This window comes from Neomonachus schauinslandi, chromosome 1 (assembly GCF_002201575.2).
Source record: "Neomonachus schauinslandi chromosome 1, ASM220157v2, whole genome shotgun sequence".
NCBI lineage: Eukaryota > Metazoa > Chordata > Mammalia > Carnivora > Phocidae > Neomonachus > Neomonachus schauinslandi.
The window spans coordinates 48,620,177-48,631,837 of NC_058403.1; the positions used below are offsets into that span (position 1 = coordinate 48,620,177).

Here is an 11,661-nt window from a genome sequence, read left to right on the forward strand (position 1 = left end):
GTTTTGATATATGGTTACCCTTAAGTTTGTATATAACCTCTTATGCATATAGCAGTCTATATTAAGTTGATGGTTATTTAAATGTGAGCCCATTCTTTTCTCCTCTCTTCTCCATGTTTTGGGTATATGTTATTTTATTTTATTCCTTTTTTTGTGAGTTTTTTCACTGATATTTTACAGAAATACTCATTTTTACTGCTTTTGTGTTCTCCACCTTTATACCATCACTTTTGGTTTCTTGCAGGGCTGGTTTAGTGGTCATGAACTCCCTTAGTTTTTGTTTGTCTGGGAAACTGTCTCTCCTTCTATTCTGAATGATAGTCTTGCAGCATAAGAGTATTCTTAGCTGCACATTTTCCCATTCAGCATTTTGAATATATCATGCCCCTCTCTTCTGGCTTAACAAATTTCTGCTGAAAAATCTCCTACTAATCTTATGGATTTTCCTTCATAAGTTAATGACTTCTTTTGTCTTGCTTCTTTTAAGATTTTTTCTTTATCACTATATTTTTTAAATTTAATTGCAATATGTCTTGGTGTGGGCCTGCTTTTGTTGATTTTGATGGAAGTTCTCTGTGCCTTCTGGATTTGGATGTCTGTTTCCTTCCCCAAATTAGGGAAGTTTTCTGCTATTATTTCTTCAAATAAATCTTCTACCCCCCCCCTTTCTCTCTCTTCTTCTGGGACTCTTATGGTATGAATGTTATTACATTTGATGGAGTCACTGAGTTCCCTAAATCTCTTCTCATTTAGCATAATTCTTCCTCTCTTTGGTTCAGCTTCATTGCTCTCCATTTGTCTTCTAGTTGATTAATTTGTTCCTCTGCTTCTTCCAGCCTGCTGTTCATTGCACTGAGCATGTTTCTAACCTCATTTATTGCATTCTTTATCTCTCTCCCTTTTTTTTTTAAATAGATCAGTTATTTAATTAAGTTCTCTGTAAGAAATTCAGAACACCAATTTGTGAGGATAAATTCCATTTGTGAGAGAAAACATAGAGCAGTGGTAGCCCTGAAGCTGAGGAACAGCTTTGATTTTGGGCACCACTTGTAAGTCCATAGCTTTCTTTCTTTTTTTTTTTTTTTAAGATTTTATTTATTTATTTGAGAGAGAGAGAATGAGAGAGAGCACATGAGAGGGGGGAGGGTCAGAGGGAGAAGCAGACTCCCTGCCAAGCAGGGAGCCCGATGCGGGACTCAATCCAGGGACTCCAGGATCATGACCTGAGCCGAAGGCAGTCGGCTGAGCCACCCAGGTGCCCAGTCTATAGCTTTCTGATCAACCTTGCACTGCTCTGTAATCTCATATTTCTCTGTGTTGAAATCTCACCTTCCTGGTGTCTAGATTTATTCAGCTTCTTCTTGAAGTAAATATCAGTGAGATGTTTGGAGATTTTCACACTGCTGATATCAATTTTGATGGAGGTGGTAATGACAAATTTCTGGTGTGTTCTATGCAGAGGAACTCAGTTGAGGGCCCATCACAAGTAGCAAGCCTCTACTTAGTTGTTTCAGGAAAACCCCACTCTTGCCTCTGTGGCACCCAGTGAGGATGATCAAAATGGTCCCAGGAGTAATGTAGCTCACAGTTTGCTCACATGCTAACTGAAAAGTTTTTTTGCCATGGCTCAACAGCTTTCAAGGCACATCTTCAGTAGGATAATACCTAGGCATTGTGTGAAGTTTAACCACTCTTGTACCACCTTCTTGTCACCACCAACTGGTTTTGTGACAGTAGCAAGAACTTTCTCCTTTTTCTTTTCAACCCTGGATTTAGCTGCTGAATACTCCCTCTTGTACCTGGCCTTTCTGAAATACATAGCTGATCAGGAGTATCTGCCAATTCCTCTGTCTAGGACAGGGTTTCTGATGCAGTGGTCTTCCTCTTCTTTGGTGTTTTAGCCTTGAGGTTACCATTCTTAACCTTTCCACAAGCATCAGTCTTCTTGGCTTCAGGTTTCTTCTCCTTAATATCTGACTTCTCAGCTTTTTCACCTGCCATCCTCTTCATGCCCCACCATAAACCTAAGTGAGGGAAATTAAGCATCTGGGAGGCCTCTTAGTTAGCCCCGAGCATGTCCAACTCCTGCAGGTGTCCACTTGACGCCCTCCTGGTTCAGATGGTGAAGGATTGGTGGTCCTGAAATTGAGTCTTGCAGGGAGGCCTTACCATTCTAGCCTTGCAAGATAGGAAAGCACAATCTTCATTCCAGATTCTTTTTTTAACTCTTCTGTCTCTGTGGTAAGTGTCTCACTGATGTCTTCTATTCTTTTCTCAAGTCCAATGAGTATCCTTATGACGATTGCTTTAAATTCTCCATCAGGCATGTTACTTATATCTGATTTGCTTAGATCTCTGGTTGTGGCCTTATCTTGTTCTTTCATCTGGGGTAAATTCCTCTGTCTCTCATTTTGTCTAAGTCTCTGCCTGCTTCTCTGTGTTAGAAAAGCAAGTTATGTCTTCTGTTCCTGAAAGTAATGACCTTATGAAGAAGAGGTGATGTGGTGCCCAGGACCTGGCACTTCAGGTGCCAATACACATGTCCCCAGTGTGTATTACATGTATACTCTGCTATTGTGTTTTGGCTGCTCTATTCTTCAGGCCAGTCATCTGCAGAAGTTCTTCATGGTTATTGCGGGCAGTGTTTGGTCACTCACCCGAATGTAATGAGTTTTAACTAGGGTGTGCTCTGGTCTGCTTGTGAAATGAGACCTGACACCAACTCCACTGAAACTGAGGCCCTGCAAAACTCTCAGGTCAGGAGACATGGTTGGGCAGGGGCTTGTGCTTGTCTTCTGGAGGAGGGGCCCACCACACTGTGACTGAGAAGGGCAGTTCCACTGGAGAGCAGGGTGTAGGGCTTAAGGTAAGCAAGTTAGGCAGCCAGTGTCCATGCTGTACTGCTTCCTGCAGGTGGCTCTGTATTAATGCTGAGGAGCAGGGAAATGAAATGGGGAAGTGGCACTGGCAAGCTTTTTTGTTCCTAGAGAAGTCTCTCTGTGAATGCTGCCTCTCAGGGACATGTTCCAAGAAGAGCAAATAATCTCCCCACTTTGTGCCCCAGGTGCTCTTCAGATCACTGTTTCCACACTGTCTGCCCCTGGGTTGTTTGCCTGCCTTCTCTCCAAGAGCAACACAGTGCCTTCCAGGCTCTATCCCAGCCAAGCCTGCTGACCTTTAAAACTCCAGGCTTAAAACCTGCTAGTTGCAAGAACTCACAAAATTCAGCCCCTCTCATTTTCCAAGCCAATGGCTATGAGGAAACATTTTCCTTGTGCATTCCCCTATGTGTTCCTCTCTCTCACCCTTCTCTGCAACCATGGTTCCCTCCCCTCCACGGCAGCCAGGATCTGTTTCTCCCCTAAACCACATCTCCATACTTCCTACCTTCTTTGATGTGGCCTCTTCTCTCCCTTTAGTTGTGCAGTTTGTTCTTCCAGTCTTCAGGTTGATTTCTGGGGTATTTGAGATGATTTGATAGTTATCTGGTTGTATTTGTGGGATGAGGTGAGCCTTGGGTTTTGCAACTCCATCACCATCGTCCTGTCTCTCTTAATGACCATTACTTTAAATTCTCTCAGGCATATTACTTATCTCCATTTCATTTAGGTCTCTTGATGTGATTTTGTCCTGTTTTTTCATTTGGGACATTTTTCGCTGTCCGCTCATTTTATCTAACTCTCTGAGTCTGTTTCTATGTATTAAGAAAGTCAGCTTCATCTCCTGCTCTTGAAAATAGTGGCTTTATGAAGAAGAGGTCCTGTAGGGCCCTGCAGAGCAATGTCTCCTATTAACCAAAACCTGGTGCTTCAGTGGTATCTTTTATGTGTGTTGCATGTACCCTATTGTGAAGCCACCCTTGCCTTCAGTCCAGGCACCTGCAATGACTTTCTTTGTCTACTGTGGGCAGGATTTGACCCCTACGTTGTTAGTGGACGAGTCTGGGGATGCCTTAGGCTTGACTTCAGTGAGACCAGACTTTTGCCAGAGCTGCAATAGCATAGAACTGCAGGGCACTTCCCCTGTGTTGTCTCCTGGGAAGTTTTTATTGGTGGGTAGGATCTGCAGTCAAATCAAATGTCTGCCCCCAGCCCACTGCTGGGGCTGCACTTGGACTGGTGTGTGTGATTATTTTTCCCTCTCCCCAAGGCAGGAGTCACTTTGGAGTGGTGCTGGACACTATCTGGGCTGCTTGCATACTGTCATGCTTGCAGCACCACTTTGGATGGGTTCTTGTCAAGATCGTATTGGAGCAGGAATCTCTGCAGGAGAACGTGGGGGTGGGGCACATGGTTTTAGCAAGGTTTGTGCAGGTCTGCTGTGGGAGAGGACCTGGAACCAAGGCTTGGCTGTAGGGGGCATGTCAATAGAACAAGGGGACAGGTCATACTACTAGCAAGCTAGGTGGAGAACGTTGGCACTGAACTGGTTTTCACAGATGTCTGTGTATCTAGGTGGGCAGTAGGGAATGAAAATGGCACCCTCCTACTCTTTTGTTCCTGATGTCTTCCAAAATTCACACACTCTGAGATTATTAAATGAATCTCCTTCCCATATATGCCAGACATTTTTCAAACTACTGCTTCTATGCTGTACCTCCATGGAGCTGTTTGTTGTGCTATCTCTTTAAGGGTGGGGACTCAGTTTCCTATCTCCTTCCCAGCTCTCTTAGAGCAGAACCCACTGTTTTTATAAAGTTCCACATGTTAAGTGTCACCGATTGTAAAAAACCCTAAAGCCAGTCTCCTCTGATTATGGTCCTGTGGGACCCATGAGCAGAAGTTAACCCCACTGGCCACTAGAACCAGGCAATGTAGAGGTGTGCCATGGCATCATTCAAAAAAAATCATGGCACTAGACAGGGGTATGAGCTCCTGGGTGTCACTGATTATTACAGTCTCTTGTAATAATATGCAAGCTCCCCTTCCCTCTAGAGCCAGGCAATCAAGAGGCATCCCCTGGGCGGCAGCTGCAAAAATTGGGGCATCAGATATGTGTAAATGTTCCTTCTGAGAGACACTGGTACTTTGGAACACATCAAAGGGAGAGTGCAAAGACAAGTATCCACCAGTCTCCATCCCTGGAGAGGGTTCCTGCAGGTTCCTAGGGGTGTGTGTGTGTTTATGTGTGTGTGTCTGTCTGTGTGTGTTAAAATATGTGCCTGTGGAGCCTGGGTGGCTTAGTTGGTTAAGAACTGTACTCGATTTCAGCTCAGGTCATGATCTTAGGATCGTAAGATCCAGCCCAATGGTTGGGCTCCACACTGAGTGTGGAGCCTGCTTAAGATGTTCTCTCTCCCTCTCCCTCTGCCCCTCTACCCACTCTTTCTCTCTAAAAAAAAAAAAAAAAGTGTCTGCCCCTATGGCTGAGATTTTAATATAAGCAGGTGAGCAGTCCCTGAGAGGGTGAGTCCAAGCACACAGGTCCTTTAAGAGGCATTTCTTAGATCACTACCATCCTATGGGTCTTGGGATGACAGCCCGGTTGGTTTTCAAAATTAGATATTTGGGAGTTCATCTCTCAGGCTCACGTCTTAAAAGTTGGGGGTGCTGATGTGGGGTTTGAAACCTTTGCTCCTTAGGGAGAAGCTCTGGGGTTTGAGTTCCCTTCCAGTTGTGAGTCACCACTGTTGAGATTGTTTCCCAGCCTCTCCTACCCACTTTTTCTTCTTTACCCAACGTGTAGTCATTACTTAGCCAGTCTTTAATTTTTTTTAAGAGGAAATGGTTCCATATGTAGTTGTGGGAGGAGGTGAATTCATGACCTTTCTATGTCACCATCTGTCAGACCTCAGGGGAAAGCTGGCCTCTCCACAATAGACTTAATGCACAGATATTTAATTGTAGTTTCTGAAAAGAGTTGCCGTCCCTTCTTTTTTTGACTAATTATTTCCAATTTCATTAATTATGATTAGAGTATCTTATTTGCATTTCTATTTTCTTGAAAATTTTAAGGTTTTTTTTGAGCTAATATTGGGTAGTTTTTCATAATTATATAATTACATGTGTGCTTGGAAAAAAGATACATTTTTCCATAAGAAACAATTCAATTTATTTATTAGGCTTACATATTGTGTGTCTTTCTTAGGTGTTCTATACCCTTAATAGCATTTTTGTCCTCTTAATCTATCTAGATCTGAGAACTGTGTTAAAATCTCTTATTAGTGATTAGTGTACATCTGTTACTTCTTTTATTTTTTGTAGTTTTTGCTTTATTAAAGTTATTGCTATAAATTTGCTATGGAGATCTTAATAGCATTATGAAGCGTTCTTCATTGTTGCAGTTAGCAATTTTGGTCCTGAATATTATTTTGTTTGACATTAAGACTGCATTTTATCAGAATATGTTATTTGCATTTGTGTGGTATATTTTTTTCCTAATTCTTTTCATATTTGCTTTGTGAATAAATTTAGTTTATGTGGGCCTCTTGTAAACATAAAAATCCAACTCTGGTTATAACCAATATGAAAAATCTTAGTTTCATCAGTAAGTAATCTTTATTTCATCTTTTCTGCTTATTAACATAAATTGTATATTTGTATTTGGTGTCAGTTGTTTCATGTTTTTCTGTTATATATACTGAATTTTTCACTACATGATTATTTTATTGTTTTTGTTTTGTTTCTGGAACTTAGGAAGACTTACATTTCTTTATAGTGGTATGCTTCTATTAATATCTCCTCTTTGAAATCTTTCTTAGTTCCACCACAAGCAATAAAGGAATTTGTCTCTTTACTCCTTCCTGTCTTCTACCTTCCAATTTTATATTATTAATATATTTTTTGCTCTAATATGTATGATATTAACTGTACTTAATTTATTCTACTTGTTTGTTAGTTACAAGTGACAACTTCTACTCACAGATGATACCTGTAAGTCTGTCAGCATGCTTTATTGCCTATGGATTTTATTTTTTCCTTTTCGTCCCATTTTTATTAATTACATTATTTCTATATGTTCAGACCCTGTGTTTCTTAATATTATTTTGTCACAATAATCTACACCTTCTAATAGTGGTATTATAGCTAAATATATTTAGTGTTAAACTGCAAATCTTAGGTTGACTCTTCTGAAATTATTCTATAGCTGTCTACAGCTTATTTTTTATTTTATTTCATAGGTAATTCTCTTGGGATCAACATTCTTAAGATTTTATATGTTAATAACTGTCTATAGTCTTTATACTTGAAGGACAGATTAGCTGGATATAAAATGTTGACTTACATTTTTCTTTCCTTAAAAATATTTTTGTTGAGAACCCTAATAGAAATCCAATTTTCTTTTCCTTATTAGTAAATTGAACTTTTATCCTGTATATTTAAAGAATTTCTTTCCTTAGTTTAAAGTCCAACGCTTTCACTAAGTTTGCCCTCGATGTTCATTTGGGGTCTAAGTTCACAAGCATACAGTGTGCCCTTTCTATGGTAGTCTTTATTTCAGGATTTATTCGTCCAGCAACTTTTCAAACATGAATAAACATTTATGTTATTATCTGACAATATAAGATGCATGGAAAAAACACAAATGACATATCATTTAAGAAATATGTATCAGTTCATTGCCTGTTTGTTCCACAAATCTAGTTATAGTAATGTTAAGATGAGTCTGGTAGTCAGTATTGTGTACCGTTAAAATGCACAGCTAATGGAGTTAAACTGCTTAAATTTAGATACTAGCCCTGCTGTTTTATTAACTGTGAAATCTTGGGCAATTTTCTTAAACTTTTTCTCTGCTTCATTTTTATTATTTATAAAATGAAGAAAACAGTGCATTTCTCCTGACATTTTTGTGAAATTAAATGAGATAACGCACAGTGCTTAAACATTAATAAACCTGATACCAAAATGCTAAAAGAGTCAAAAGTATCCATTTTTATTTCAGATTTTAATGAGCTCCATAGGTTATAGTCATCAGATAATTTCAATCTTCCAATTGTTTTGTGTAATCACAAAATCCCTTTGTATAAGGGATATAGTGAAAGATGGTGGAAAGTAAATGAATCAGTACAGAGGAAATAGGATTTCCAATCCTGGAGTTACTATGTGCTTAAATCCATTTATTGATTATTTGTCAAATGGACACAATATTTGCACAGAGCTCTTGACTCCATCTTTCCCAGGAGCATATCTTATCCTTTTTGCCTGGCTGCCTTGTTCTTATTATTAAAGAATCAGGCTGATTTCTACCTACTTTGCTGGGGTAGGACCCTCCCAGTGTACATTAAGGGCTCATGGAACATCCTTACTAACTTGCAGTTTAATTCTCATTGTATTCTCTGACAATTTTCTGATTCCATGGCCTTTTCCCCCAGAAGCAACTTAAGGGCAGGGAGTGTCTTTTTAAACTAGTTTTGATAATGCCTATTTTTTTTTTTTGGTTGAACAATATATTTTTGTCAAACTTATATTCCCTAAAGAATGATTATAAAGGTAAAATGGAAAAATATAAATTAAGTTTTCCTAGAAATGCATTAAGGGTGTATGTTTAATAATTATAAATAATGGAACCCAGCTTTAGAGATTTAAATTTAAGGAATTATGTCATTCAAAATCTAAATAGATTCACCACTGTAAATAAAAAAATCAAGGACATCCACTTTATTTTAATATGCCTTTTGAAACCAAACAACATTACTAGTAGATTAAATAGCTTTAAAAGATGTGTTACCTTTTTAAGAGTCAGGCACATCTCTAAGTGTTGGTTTATCATGGTTTCATTTGTTTGAGGAGCAAACGATAGGCTGTTCATTTTACCTTCCTCTGTGATATGTATAAACACCCCAGAAAGCCTACAGCTTATCTCTGAGCTCCTCAGTGCTGTCCAATTATAAACACAGTTGTAAATATATCTGACCTGTTAACAAAAATGCAACACCATTTCTTATCCTATTAATGTAGGCTAAAAAATTTCCATTAATCTTATGCTTAAGGTAAAAAGAGAAAAATATGAAAACATTATGGATAAAGGTTAAAAGCTGTACAGATGGAAAGTATTTGGAAAATATTAGTGTCAATAATGTGAAATTTATCATTAGCAATTTCCACATCTCATTTTGTATCTTGCCCATCTCCATCACATCTATAATCATCATTCTAGTGATGTCCTAGAAGATTGGAGAGATGAGACTCAGAGAACAATTAGGAGATTATAATAGTTTGATTTGCATTAGCTTCCACAGTGGCTCCCTATTCCTTAATAAATAAAGCATAGGTTATTTAATAATCCAAGGATTATTTGTATACTTTGCAAATTTTTCTACTACATTATCTTTGCAAGCTTGCAGACCCCAATATCTATTAAATGTTTATCCATTCTTTAAGACACAGCTCCATGATTCTTCCCCTTCACTTCTGGCTTATAATTTTCTATAATTTCTCCATATCTCCTGTGTGACAATTGTTTTCCATTCGCTCATTTATGAAACACATTTATTGGGATTCCTATATGTAATGTGCAGTGCTTGGCACTGGGGATTTTATTTGGCAAGTAGAGATACATAGTCCCTGATAACTGATGTGTTCTAGGGAAGTAGTAAGCAGTCAATAGAAGTTAGGTTTTCTCCATTTTTGGTTTTACACTAGACATCCAAAAAAGTTTACTCTTTGCCACCTCTCTATCTCCACCCTGGCTTCTTAAAGAATCTGCATTTACTCTTTTTTAAAAACTCTGCAACCAAAACAACTGCTAAGTAGACAGTGGACCCAGTGACTCCATAAGATAGCCATTGTACCAGACTTCTAGTCATGATCTGAACTCAGACAACCCATTTCCTTTTCCAGGATCTTAGAATTTGAAGTCAGATTGATTTAGTCTTTGTCGGTACTTACATTACAGGTTGATAAAGAGCAGGGAACCTATGTGGCTAGTCTCTGCTATGTTAACTGAAGAATTGGGAAAAGTCATTGTTGAAAGAGAGGAGACTAGCAGAGGCTTGACAAAAGAAATAGAGAATTGGAGAATGTAATTTTGGTTCCCAAATGATTACGTTCTTTGGGAGGCTTGGCTACATTTCTGGTATTCTGATACATTTTCCCATTCCTAAGTTAAGTGAGTTTGTGTGCCTTACTACCAAATGTAACTTGACAGAAATTTATCAGACAGTGAGAAAAAAATGTGGAATATTAATGACAGTGAAAATTTCTTCTTCAAAGCAGGGGAATGATTTTACTTATGGATGCTGAAACACTTAATAAATTGTCTCCCATATTTTCTTGGCATACAGTAAGACTGAGTCTTATGGGAAAGGCAGTTTACCACCTCCAAAAAGAAAGGTATAGCATTGCAAATATAAAAATCTCTCATGAAAAACTTTATCTACCTATAAACTATCCTAAATTCTGAAATTTCTGATATTCAGAGCAAAAAATCATTTGAATGCTATGTTGATTTGCACCTGGTGAATTCTCTGCCTTGTTTTGGCCACATCTATCATCAAACTACACAGTTCAGCAAAAAGCCAGGATTCTGACTTTTGGGATGATATGAGGGAGAAGCTGCAGGTAATAGAAGACCTCAGTTTTACTAGATTATTCCATTTTTTTTTTTTTTGGCATCTCATGCTAAATAAACTTGATATGATTTCCCTAAGTATAGTGTCTTCAGTAAATTCAGTATGAGCCTTGGGGGAATTGGCATTCTTCACATATTATGAGAACAATTGTAGAACAGTTCATTATTTTCCTGTCTCTTTGTATTGTCCATTCATATATTCATTGATGTCTTCATTCATCAGTCTTTGTGGGATCTTGGTACTCTTCTGAGCATAGACCATGCAATAGTGAATAGAAACAAAGTTTCTCCTCAAAGGGCTTATATTCTAATGGGAGAGAAATTTCAGATACAATGAAGAAAATAAAGTAATGGAATAGAAAGGGATTATGGGTGTGGAAGAGATAACACATGATCTAGAGTAATCGGGGAACTTTTCTTTTACAATGGTATAACTGAGCTGAGACCCAGACAATAAGAAAAGGCCAACTTATGCAGAGATTTGGGCAAGGAACATTCTAAGAGGAAGAAACAGCAAGTTTCCTGAGACAGGAACATACTTGGTGTGTTCTAGAGGTAGAAAGAGGTTCAGAATAGCTGGGGCCCTGGCAAAAGATGATGAATACTGTGAAAAATTAGATCAGAGATATTACCAAAGTCATATACTATACAACCTGATAGGCCATGTTAAGGCAGTTGGATTATTTTGCAATTGTGATTGCAAAGATATTAAGGAGTTGCAAACAGAATGGTGATATGAACTATGAAAAGGACAGTGTATATACTTTGAGCAAGAAGAATTGAAGTGGGGCAAGGGAGGAAGGAGGTTTTGTAATAATCTGGGAGGCATGAGAGTGGCTGGGCTGTAGTGAAGATGCTGAAAAGTGACTAGGAGAACACATTGGATGTGGGGATGGTGACTGATAGACTGTAGGTCTGTGGCCTGAGCATTTGGGTCAATATGATGCCATAATTGAGATTGTAAAGGATGAAAGAGGAACAGATGAATGTCAAGAAGTAGATTTTAGTTGTGTGAGGCTTAGGCTGCCTATTCACAATCCAAGTGTAAAGATTGAGGAGACAGCTAGATTTATGGATTTGGAGTTCACTGATGCATCTTGGGTCCAGAAATAAATAATGAAGTCACCAGCATAGAGATAGTATTTAAAGCCA

The 11,661-nt window shown here is 38.5% G+C and overlaps 1 pseudogene; it reads right to left on the reverse strand.

Moving 5' to 3' along the window:
* Nucleotides 1–948: 948 nt before the first annotated feature.
* LOC110582556 lies at nt 949–2,001 on the reverse strand (annotated as a pseudogene).
* Between the last annotated feature and the right edge of the window lie 9,660 nt (nt 2,002–11,661).